Here is a 12273-nt window from a genome sequence, read left to right on the forward strand (position 1 = left end):
AAGCCATCCTAAACAGGTGGGTTTTAAGTTTAGACCTAAAAAGAGTTTCATCTGCAGTTGTACGGATATCAGGGGGTAACTTGTTCCAAAGTCTTGGGGCAGCAACTGCAAACGCCTGATCACCCCAACGCTTGTACTTTGACCTTGGGACTTCTAAAACCAGTTGATTTGAAGACCGTAACGACCGGCTGTGCTCACGCAGGGTTAAAATCTCACTTATGTACTCCGGTGCTCGGCCATTTAGGGCCTTAAAAACGAACAACAAAATCTTAAAATCTATTCTAAACTGTACTGGAAGCCAGTGTAAGGAATAGAGGACAGGAGTAATGTGTACACGCTTAGGTGTATTTGTTAAAAACCGAGCAGCAGCATTTTGCACAAGTTGAAGTCGTGCAATAGAGCCTTGACTTAAACCTACATAGAGAGCATTACAATAATCCAACCTCGAACTAATAAAAGCATGAATCACCTTTTCTAGATCATGCCTATTAAGAAAAGGCTTAACTTTAGCTAGAAGACAAAGCTGAAAGAAGTGCGTTTAGTATCTTGCGATGTGTGTAATGTTTTGCCAAAAGTGTGAGGAGGAGAATGTGCCTAAGTTGGTTTGATCACATCATTAGAAACAAGTGTGCATAATTTTGAGTCGTTGTGTGTAAACGATGGCAACTGTGCTTTAGTTGTGTTAAACTTTTGCCGCTCTTGTTTAGCATTTTGCAGCACAAATGCATCACAGTGTGATAAGTATTTACGTGAATGAGAATGTGTTTAGAGTTTTTCAAAAAGAGTGCATGAGATTTGCAAGTAAAGCCTAACAGCCTGAATGTGTTAAAGGTTTAGCAGAAAGAGTGCTTTATTCGACAAATTGGATATTGGGGTTTAGTGTTTTAGCAATTCAGAAAAACTGTAATAAAGGACAAAAGACCTTCGAGAATGCCACTGTGCAGATTCAGAGGCATGAGTATAGTCAACAATTCACAGCCCACAGCCTATCCCTCCTATGCCCAAATGGAAAACCATCATTATATCTATACTTTTGCACATGTGCTTAATTACACATTCAGTAAGGGCAATGAGCTTGTGACTCTTCCAGCTTCATGAAGGGAAAGTGGAAATGAGTTTCTGTGAGATTTGCAATAAGCATGCAAATTCAACTGGAAATACTTTAATGAGTTTATATGGGGAACTAATGTGATGTATGAATTTAATGATATGACATCAAATATGGATGAATTGGGTGAAAGGTAGGCAATCCAAGGTAAATTGTTCATAAGCATCTCAACACAACTTTCTCTCTCTGTATACTTAATAGGAGAGACTGAAAAAGGGGCAGGTTGTCAAAAGGGAAGATTTCATAAAGACTGATTCTTTAGTGACAAGGTTTTGAGTCAAAGGAATCAACTGTTGTTTTTCTCTTGTAGATTTTGCAAATGAAGTTGGTGTATAGTTTTAAGATTGTGTTTATAGTTGTGAGAAAATGGCGAATTGTTTCATGAATTGTGTGTTAGCAATTGAGAAAAACTGTAAATGCAGAAGCAAGAGTCAAAAATATAAAAGATTTTAGATTAAATCAAAAGGCAGTTATGCTGTACTGTCAAATGTGTTTTATCTGTTACAGTGTCCTGAAAAGTTTCTGAAAAGTCATGTGTCATATTTCAAACAAAGGAGTATTCTTCTCAATTCAGTGTTGATAAACAGCAGGTTCTTTCATATTGTGACAATTTACTCCATATAGAGTGAAAACATGCACAAAAAGTCTAATGTAAATGTGAAGATTTTAGGTATGAGCCTATGCAGAAATCAACTTTCAAAAATAAATCTACAATGAGGAACATTTACTGAGCTAAAATTTAGCATAAATAAATGAATGAAATTCTAATGCTATATATCACACATTGTATAGATAATATTATTAACCACTTGTAGTGACATTTAGCTACACAGGTTGGGCAATAGATTCAGTTATTTTATGTAATTCATTCAAATCTGTCAGTTCAGATGTAATTTTTTGTGCATTTTTGAATGTGATTGTGTGTGTGTACTAGACTTTTGGTATTTTGAGCATGCACTAGTCATTTAAAAAAGCAGCCAGGCTTGCATGAGCACTAATTCCTCTGGGATTGTGATGCTCTGGCAGCAAACTCTCCCCAGCTGGCAACCCCAAAAGGTTAAAAAGAATACATAGAAAGAGGGGAAAGGATGAACAAATAAATAACTAAATCATGACCAGAAGAGGACAGCTGAGGTATGTTGCTGTATCAAAGTCCTTAGGATTTTATTTAGGGTTTATAAATCCCTTAGGATTTAATTGATTGATTGTTTAGTACTGGGTGCACTAAATATTTAATCTTTTAGATTAAAGTGGCTAGTTTTAAACACATCAAATGTCTGTATCACTCCAATTAAATTGTGATAACTAATATAATTATAACTAATATTTTAACTGTGTTCCATTAGTTTAACCACCTCCTTTCTTTGACTGTTTGAGATGGGAAAATATTAAAGAGTGTAAGGCCTTCATTTGTACCCTATTCATGGAGTGTGCCATATGTAGAGCTGTAAGCAGTGTCTCAATGTTTCAATGCCTGTGTGTGGATGCAATTCTCTCCCTAAGGGTGATCGGATACAACAATGTGTCACAAGGAAACAATCTATCAGCTCGGATCAATATTTATTCTTAGCTTCACACCTGCATCTCAATGCTGCTATCAAAGCCCTCCAACAAGAAGTCCAGCACACATTCTTAATTTAACACTACAGCAAAGAAGAACATTTATCTCATATCCCACCCTAAATTTGTCTCAGGTCACTGGAGAAAGGAGCTTGAAGGAGGCAGATAATCAAACAAACAATCTCTTTAATAAATCTTCATGGGAGAACAAGAGAAAAACAACCACTTAACACGACGGAGACAGGAAAAAGAAACTGAGGAAAGGCAGGGCTATAAATACTAAACCAAACGATGGACTAATAAGATCATTAATGATGAACGCAGGTGGAAACTATTGAACTAATCAAGCAACAAGGGAAAACTAGGTAACAGAGCACATGGGGAGAAAAACAAACACACAGACAGTCCATGGGCACGACAAAATTTGCCCATTAAAGGGTTAGTTCACGTTTGGAATGACATGAAGGTGAGTAAAAAATGACATAATTTTCATTTTGGGGCGAACTAACCATTTAACTCTTGTTATAGCATTATCTCAAAATTAAATACGCCATTATTATTTGGAAATATCAGCAGTTATTTCCATGTCTAGTAGATCTCATTATTTGTTTACTGATTAAATTCAATGATGCATAAAACGTATGATGTGAATCTAACACGGGCCTAATGCCCGCATACAGTTCATTAAATGTCTCATTTCATCCTCTTTATATCAAGCAATTATATTATGCAAATATGACTACAAATTCTCATCTCATTAAGCACTGAACTGTATGTTATATTAATATAGTTTTGTCTTAATTGACTCAATGGCATATGTCACAAGACACCAAGATGTAATCCATTCATTCAGTAACACCAAAGTCTTGTTCGTACACTTGTTATCACTGAAGATGCATCTGTTGTGATCCTTCCAGACAGCTCTACTGGAAGAGAGTTGTCTTACTCCAATAAGCAAGACAACCAAAAGACCACTAGTCCTGAGTGGCCCCTGTTTTATTTCATCATCCTCAGCAGACCCCAGTGTATCACTGGAAAAATTTGGAGTGACATTTAACCAGCCCCGTTGCTCGAATCTGACATTTACTATTTTAGGAGCAAGAGATTTAGCATGAACTCACAGGGGAGAGGGAAAATATAAGTTCGAATGTGAGAGCCCTTAAAGTCAACATCCAATCAAAAGTTACCCTTTTTGATAATGTAAGTCAAGTAGTTATTTAGGGTACTGTTTTAACAAGCTCAATACACATTTGGTCTGCCTCTGTTCTACTATGTAAGGCCCACTTTTCACCATCCAGCCAATTTCAATTTGATAAAAACAAGTCCCACCTTTGTTTTTATTTTGTTTAAAAAAAATATGCAAGTTAAGTGTATTGCAAACATTAATTTTACATCAGATATGGACAGGGAACATGCTTTTTGAAGTAAACAGAATTGTATATACGTTTAACGTAACCTGAAAAGATAAACAATGTTTATTCAACTATAGTTGTCTGGAATATAATGTTTTAGTAAGCCGGTTCATATTGGTACCATACTGATGAGCTGCCAGAGCAGAACATCTGAATACATGAATAACCCTCACACATAACTTGTTTGTAATTCCATGTGTGTGCATGTAACATTGAATTAATTCATATCATGGGTTATTTTATAAACAAATTATATAATAAGTAATGGCACAATTAAAGCTAATTGTAAAGTAAAGCTTACACAAAGAGATAGAAAAAAAACACAATATTGATTTTTTTTATTTAGGTGTTGGAAGATTGAATCTGAAAACACAACTTGAAAAGCAGTTCTTCTCAGAAGAGTTCTTTTGAGACCATTGACTACTAAAACCACAAAACAACATGGATTGAGCAAAATAGTTTCTTATTGATAAAAAAGGAACTTACTTCTTAAAACTATAGCCTTATTGAGCTTATCAGAATGTGCTACCCTTCTATTAGAGCTGCTTCATTAAAGTGCAGACTACAAATGCAGCTGTTGCATGCAGTAGGCAGAGTCTGGTTCCTCACTAAAGCTAAGCAGGCCAGAGCCGGGTCGGTACACTGGTGGCAGACCATTTGTGAAAATGTAGTAGCTTGCTGCTGTGGTTAGTGTTAGTCCAGCCATCAGGGGGTGATCATTTCTTGGCTTGAATGGGTGCCAAATCCTAGTGTAATGACGTAAACTTTATACTGTGAAAAGGAGCATCCTTCAGATGAGGCAATAAACTGGCCTCCTGACATTCTGCTGTCATGAATTCCCCACCTCAATTAGGCTGGAAGCGCATCCTGATCGCTGTAACTGAGCTTATCAGGATGCACTGCCCCTCTATTAAAGCAGTTTCATTAAGATGCAGACTACAAATGTAGCTGCTGCAAGCAGCAGGCAGAATCTGGTTCCTTAGGGAAGTTTGCGAGTGTGTGTTTAAACGTGCATTGGAACGCATCCCAGTAAGTGATAACAGAAATAATTTTCAACTGATCTTTTATGCTAGGCTTTGGACTAGGCTTTGGACATTGCTACTAAAATGTTCCTCACATTCTAAAACCTTGCTCCACGTAAGGCTCAAAATCACAACCATGGCATTGCTCAGCTGTATACTGCCTTATTATTACCATGCAATGACCAATTGCGCTACTGGAGCTGCTGACTGAAAGGCATATTACCAAACCAGCTTGGTCAATTTTAAGGCGTGACCACTAAGTTTGAATACACAAGCAAGTCCCATTTCATGGAAGTTTAGCACACACGCTACCTAATGTTAGCACCTGAACTGAAGATGTGCATTCAATAGTAGGCTTTCTTCTAACCAGTGCTTTAAGTGGGCCGGTATGCACCGGTACTCAGTACCGCCACTTCCAAATATAGCTCTTGAGCGTACCGCCACCTCTCCGTGCGCCCAGGACGTGCTTTTAGCGTACAGGTACGCTAATTTGGACATCTGTTTTAATAGAGGTTTTAATCCTTTGCCTGCGCTGCCGCTTTTCAGAGCGCCCTTCACAATGCACACTTCCTAATTTGTCCCACCGAGAGCAGAGACTACATTACCCATACACCCTTGAGTTTTACAAGTGAAAAGCGCATGCGTCCCTTTTGGCGCTGTCAGTGTCAACCACTCAACGTGGTCGGAGAGGGTGTGTGAAACATGCACACTCAGCTCGGTAAAAATAGAAAAACAGTGAACAACACTTAATATGCTCTCCTGGCTTCAGACTCTGAGTACTAAAGGAACACGGTCAGAATCAGATGACTTGCTGGCTGACACCCCACTAAGCCAGAATGATATCGCTGCAGGTCAGACGCAAGCTAATGAAGTAATGCAGTAGCTCTTTCTAAGGGTATTTTTTCAAAATCCTTTTGCACATTTTAAGTTCAGTAGCTCTTTCTTAGGGTATTTTTTTCAAACTTATTTCGCACATTTTATGTTCAGTAGCTCTTTCTAGCTCAAGCAAATCCACAAACTAATAAAAGGATTTATAATTTTTTATAAGGTCGTCTGTTGACTGCTGTATATAAAACCCCATATATATATATATATATATATATATATATATATATATATATATATATATAGGCTATAATAGAGTACCGGCACCTCTTTTGGGCCACTTAAAGCACTGCTTCTAACTGATTACGGACATCTTTAATGTTAATGAACTCCTTCACTACTGAACTGTCTCTCGCTTTCTAAAACTTTGCTGCAGGTGAGGCTTGAACTTAAAAACACAGCATTGCTCTGATGCATACTGCCTTATAAACACCATACACTGACTGATTGCACTACTAGAGATGCTGTCGCGAAAATGCGTAAATTTGGAAAATATATCAGATGGTGAGTGAGAGGAGAGCAGGAGGATTTCTCCTGAAGTCCATGATCATCTCCAATGTTATGAGTGTGTTGAGCTCCAGGTTGCTGAGACTGCACCAGACTGCCAGCTCTTTAACCTCCTGTCTGTAGGCAGACTCGTCACCGTCCTGAATGAGGCAGATGAGTGTGGTCTCACCTGCAAACTTCAGGAGCTTGACAGAGGGGTCTTTAGATGTGCAGTCATTGGTGTAGAGAAAGAAGAGCAGTGGGGAGAGAAAAAAAGTCTGAGGAGTTCCAGTGCTGAATATGTGTGTGCTGGATGTGAATTTTCCCAACCTCACTAGCACTGCCTGTCTGTAAGGAAGCTGTTGATCCACTGACAGACAGAGGTAGTCATGGAGAGCTGAGTTAATTTGGGCAGGAGTAGGTTTGGAATGATAGTGTTGAAAGCTGAGCTGAAATCCACAAACAGGATCCTCATAGAAGTCCCTGGTCTGTCTAGATGTTGCAGAACATAATGCAGTCCCATGTTGACTGCATCGTGGAGCTCCAGTGATCTGTTGAAGATCTGTGTGAAGATGGGGGCCAATTGGTCAGCACAGGATTTCAAACAGGCTGGCACAGTATTTCAAGACCACAATCAAGACCAAAATATTTTTATCATATGTTGAGGAGCCTAGATTTTTTTCTTTTACCATTAAAACTCAGTATTTGAATATGCTATTGAGACATCTATTGTAAACAACATGTAGTAATAATGGAGACATTTTAAAATCAGAAAATGACTATGAGAATGGGATGCGACCTTAAAACCCATATACTGAGCCAAAATAGACTTAAATAACCATGCAACTTTTTTTTTTTTTTTACCAATAATCAATGATGGTTGACTGTAGATGGGCCTTTCTGCTTCACAATCTGGTGGTTCTTGATTGGATGCTCTGATATAATTTACCAGATGGTTGGAGTAAAAAGCATCTGTGATGGGGTCCTTAAGGAGTGAACTAGATTTTATATAATCTAATCGAGTAGATGTCCTGGGTGTTTGGCAGAACAGAATATGCTGCAATTTGCATTCTAGAACTAAGCATCTGCTATAAGAAGCTGTCATAAAACCAGTTGTTGAAGTTGGCCAGGATATTTGATTGCTTGCCAAGCTTTTTTGCGGAGAAAGAAGAGGCACTGCAATTCTTTTTTAAACACAAAGCAAGGGTGACTTGTTTTCTGGTTAAAATATCTAACAATCCTTGAATCCCAGATAACTTTTACTATTTATTTGGAAAGCAAATTTACTTGAGACTTGTTAGAGAACACCGCTTAAATGCCAGAATATTTTGTCTTACTACACTTTAAAAAAAAAATCTGACAGACAAAATACAGCAATATTCAGGTCTGAATAAGATGAAAACATAACATTTTATAAAGTACTGCTTCTCAAGTTAATTTTTATAGGGTTCAGATATTAATTTTCATTATGTCAATGAAGACAACTGCTAGCTGGTTGGCACGTCTTTAGATGAAAGCCCCACCAGAGTAAGATTTCTCATGTCTGGTTAGATATCCACGTAATTCATCCAGTGCCTTTTATAGTTCTCCTGCTGCAGAATATAGCGTAAACCACTGTGTTTAGACTTTAAAGTGAAAGGTGTCACAGGATGTTGTAGCTCCACATGACCATTCTCTTCAACCTTCTACAACCCCTTTCAGTTTAACATCTGGAAATAAAATGTCTGGGTCATGTGCATTTAGAAAATTTTCAAGAAACAACCAAGCACCTTCACAGTTTTTGCACATTCTGTTATCAATTTAGACCCAAACATTTTTATTTAGTGAGTAAAACGTAAAAGAAAGATCAAAAGAAGTGTATCCATGCTGTAGCCAAAGGTTTTGAATAATGAAACAATAATTTAAACATAATCTGATACAGACATAAGAAAATTAAAATTAAGAATCTTACTAATACTGGGTGGAAAAATATGAGCAGACGTGAGTCTCAGTCAGTCTTGGCTTTGTTTCCACTGGTGTTTTGACACATGTATGCATTATTTTCTAACCCAAACCTATTTTTTTTTTTTTTTTTTTTACTGTTTACACAGCTGAATAGCAAATACTGTATATCCTTTTCATCTCCCTCCCACCAGACAAGAACAGCTATTTATTAAGCAGTTGTCAACACGGCACCAAATCCACATGGCTTTAAAAAACTGTTGATATAATATACACTAAGAACCCATACATTTAATGGGAAAAGAAGAATTTACACCCATATACGTACACTGATGATGATGCAATGGTCAGTTTCCCATCTCTTTATCTATCTACAGAGACAAAATGTTATCAAATGACATGTCTATCAGTTATAAGTGCTTGGAAACAACAAATATGCAACACAGAACACACCATCTCGCTGGGATCACACCAGGGCCAACAAATGAAAGAGAAGGGGAAAACTTCACTGTAACCCTGGAAAATTCACTGCTTTAGCTTACCTGATCTGAATCACTTATTCGTTTAGAGCAACATACAAATGAGGAATACAAGTGATTCATTCTAATAGGGTAGTTAAGTAATTAATTGTTCCTACATGACATACTGTCAAGTTAAGGGATCATATGATGCAATTAAAAATTTGCCCTTCTCTTTGGAGTGTTATAAGCTCTTGGTGCATAAAGAAAATCTGTAAAGTTGCAAAGACTAAAGTCTCAAATCCAAAGAGACATTCTTTATCAAATTTAAGAGTCAACCACACCCCTCTAAAACGCCTCATTCTAACACGCCCCCACATGTCTATGTCAGTATGGGAAGATTTGCATAAAGTAGCCCAAATGTTCACGCAATGTTCATGTTGTGGAAATGCTGTGTGTTTTGTTGTGAAAGCGAAACTACTTTGTTTGGCCTTCCAAAAGAGGACATGACTAGAAATCAGTGGTTAAGTTGTATTTCCAGAACTGTTCAACCCAAATATTCAGATGTTTGGAGCAAATTTTACGGATAACTGTTTCTTGATCCTGGGAAGTCTGTGCACAAAGGAGGTTTATAAGTGGGGCAATTCCAACTTTGAAAGGACAGTCTGGCGCTTCTGATTCAGAGCCTGTAAGTACGTTTTCATATTTAAAGAATTTGCCACTGATGATTCAAACGCGAGAACAGTGTAGAGTAGCGCTTGTCGTTTGTAATTTCTCTAATCACAAGTGCAGACATGGTTTTATGTTTACGCAGCGCAATATGCAACAATGCGTAAAAAGATAGTATAAGTCATTATAATCAGTAATTGTGTCCCCAATGGATGCTACAAATGCCTCGTTTGTTATAGGTTTTGTTGGTTTTGTCTTGTCACGCTGGGACTCTGCATTACTGTGTTAAGTGGCATAACATTTCTGTCACGCACTTGAGGCATTCGTCCAATCACTACGCACTGGATAGCTGGCCATTCAGAGCACACCACACGTTTCAGAATGATAAACTTTGTAAAAATCGATGCTTTTTAGAAAAACAAAATCTCGGACAACATTATGTTGATGTTTCTTATTGGCACTACCAGTTAGTTCACTTTCAAAACAGGTTTTTCTGTCTATCTCTCCATCTTTCTAGCTTCTACCTCTGTGAAGCTTCGAGGAGTGAAAGTAAAACAGTGAAATATGATCAGTGGGCTGCAGTGGTGGCAGATTAATGAGCTAGTGTCCAGTCAGGTGGACATATGAGATTGGAAGCGACAGGAGGAGTTGGGATCCATGATTTAAAGATGAGTGTTAAAGGAGGATTCTAAGAAGTCAATTTTATTCTCCTGAGATATCAATTATTATTGCACTGTCGATAAGAACACCTGGGAACACATGTAACCCCCCTCTCCTCTCCGCCGCTCCTCGCACTCACGACGAGCGGGGCTCGAACCTGGGTCTCCAGCATGGGAGGCGGACGCACTAACAAGGAGGATAAATGGCTACAGCCACTAGTGTCAGTCGCTAGTGTGTCTCTTGACATCAGGGAGTGAGGTTTACCTGCACAGCACCTACTCACTGGCCTCAGTTACACACACACATACTTGTGAAGTTATAAAAGGGACAGCTGGGAAGGTGAAGGGGGAACTAGTCTGACTCTGAATTAGTGTTGCCAAACTAAGTTACCAAAATAATGACTATTTTCAATCCGTTTTCCAATACACACATCCATCTTTCATTGTTCAGCAAACAGCCAAAAACATGAAATGTTTTGGCAGTGCTTCATTTTTTTTTTTTTATGAAGTTAAGCAATCAGTGTTGTCATAGTGTCATTCCCATATACAGTAAAATAAAATAATGCAGATCAGACAAAAAAAAAAAAACCTTTAGCATAATTAAATTATTTTAACAGTTGATGATAATATTGCACTAGCAATGTTGTTGTTTTTCACATGGTCACAATATTCCCATTGTGTTTGTTAAAAGTTGATACATTTATAAATTAATATAATAAGTTTGAATATCAATTTAATTTTGAACTAAATGTATTTTTTTTTTTGTCATCTGGAATTAAATTTTAAACTAAATTAAAATCAAAAGCTGTAAAAATGAAAATCTGTAATATAAAACCTTATTTTAATGTAGAAAGAAATACAATGGACAATATTTCTTTCTACGTGCTTGGAACCAGATCATAAAACACACTACTTTAATTCTAACGACAACCCATGAGCAGTGGACATGTTGACCTAGTTCACCGCAGATTGCCACCTCATTACCGGCACACATGTACAGAATGCTCAAAAGCTCATCTAGCCTCTGGGTCATTTGAGGGCCACTCTCTCTGAAAGCAGAGATGGCTGACCTCCTGCTGCCTCAAACACCTCTGAGAGAAATACCAATTACCAATAACCACATCAGTGTCCATATCACAATGCTGTCAAGACCCCAAGCCTTATGACATCAGTATGTTAACTTAATCTCCATTTCTTTCTGTGAGACCACCTGCTACACAAGCACACACTACCAAAGCCATGCCATCCTCATGATGCCGTTTTGGCTGCAGGGTCTCAAAGGACCCTTTAAAAGCATGCACGCAAAAGGCCGGGGAGGGAGGTAATTAAGAGATAGCACAGAAGTACTTCATCCCCCATGTGTCTAATCACACCACTGCGAAAAGGAGCTGCAGAAAAACTTCAAGCTGCATTAATGCACATTGAAATTTCCCTGAGAAATTATAGATTTGAAAAAAGACCTTTTACTGCCACTAGAAATAAAGTGGAGAAAAATGAAAGAGGGCTATTTTCTGAGAATGAGGCTATTTTGGTTGCCAGCAATAGGCAGGAAGGGTCTGGGTTTGATTTGTGATTGGCATGAAACAGTGGCATATTCACATAAAATACCTGAGATTTAACCCCTGTGGTGCCAAAAATGAAAGCTGCTGTTGACAATCTCAAAATGTGAAAAAAAAATTAATTTAGGGAAAAACGAATTTAAGACGTTCTATGTCAATTAAAATATACTGCTAATTGGAGAATATGTGCATTGCTTTTGTGCTTGTGGGGACCTGGGTTTGTTTCCAGCTGGGGTGCTTGCTAACAGAGCTGCACTTTCCTATCTGATTAAAAAAGTGGTCCTTTTCTATTAACTAAACACAGCAAATTTTATGTAAATTAGACCCATTACAGTATTTAAACTTTGCATTCTAGGAAAAATCTGTAAAAACATGGCCCAACATAAAATGTTAGTATGATGGAATTTTCCATGATTTTTCTCAGGTGTTTTTCCCATATATTGAACGGCACATTGCATTGTGTTTTGTTTTAGGATTTGAAGGGGGGGGGGGCAACATTATAACTGGGTAAATA

Source organism: Carassius carassius, chromosome 37 (assembly GCF_963082965.1).
Source record: "Carassius carassius chromosome 37, fCarCar2.1, whole genome shotgun sequence".
Classification (NCBI taxonomy): domain Eukaryota; kingdom Metazoa; phylum Chordata; class Actinopteri; order Cypriniformes; family Cyprinidae; genus Carassius; species Carassius carassius.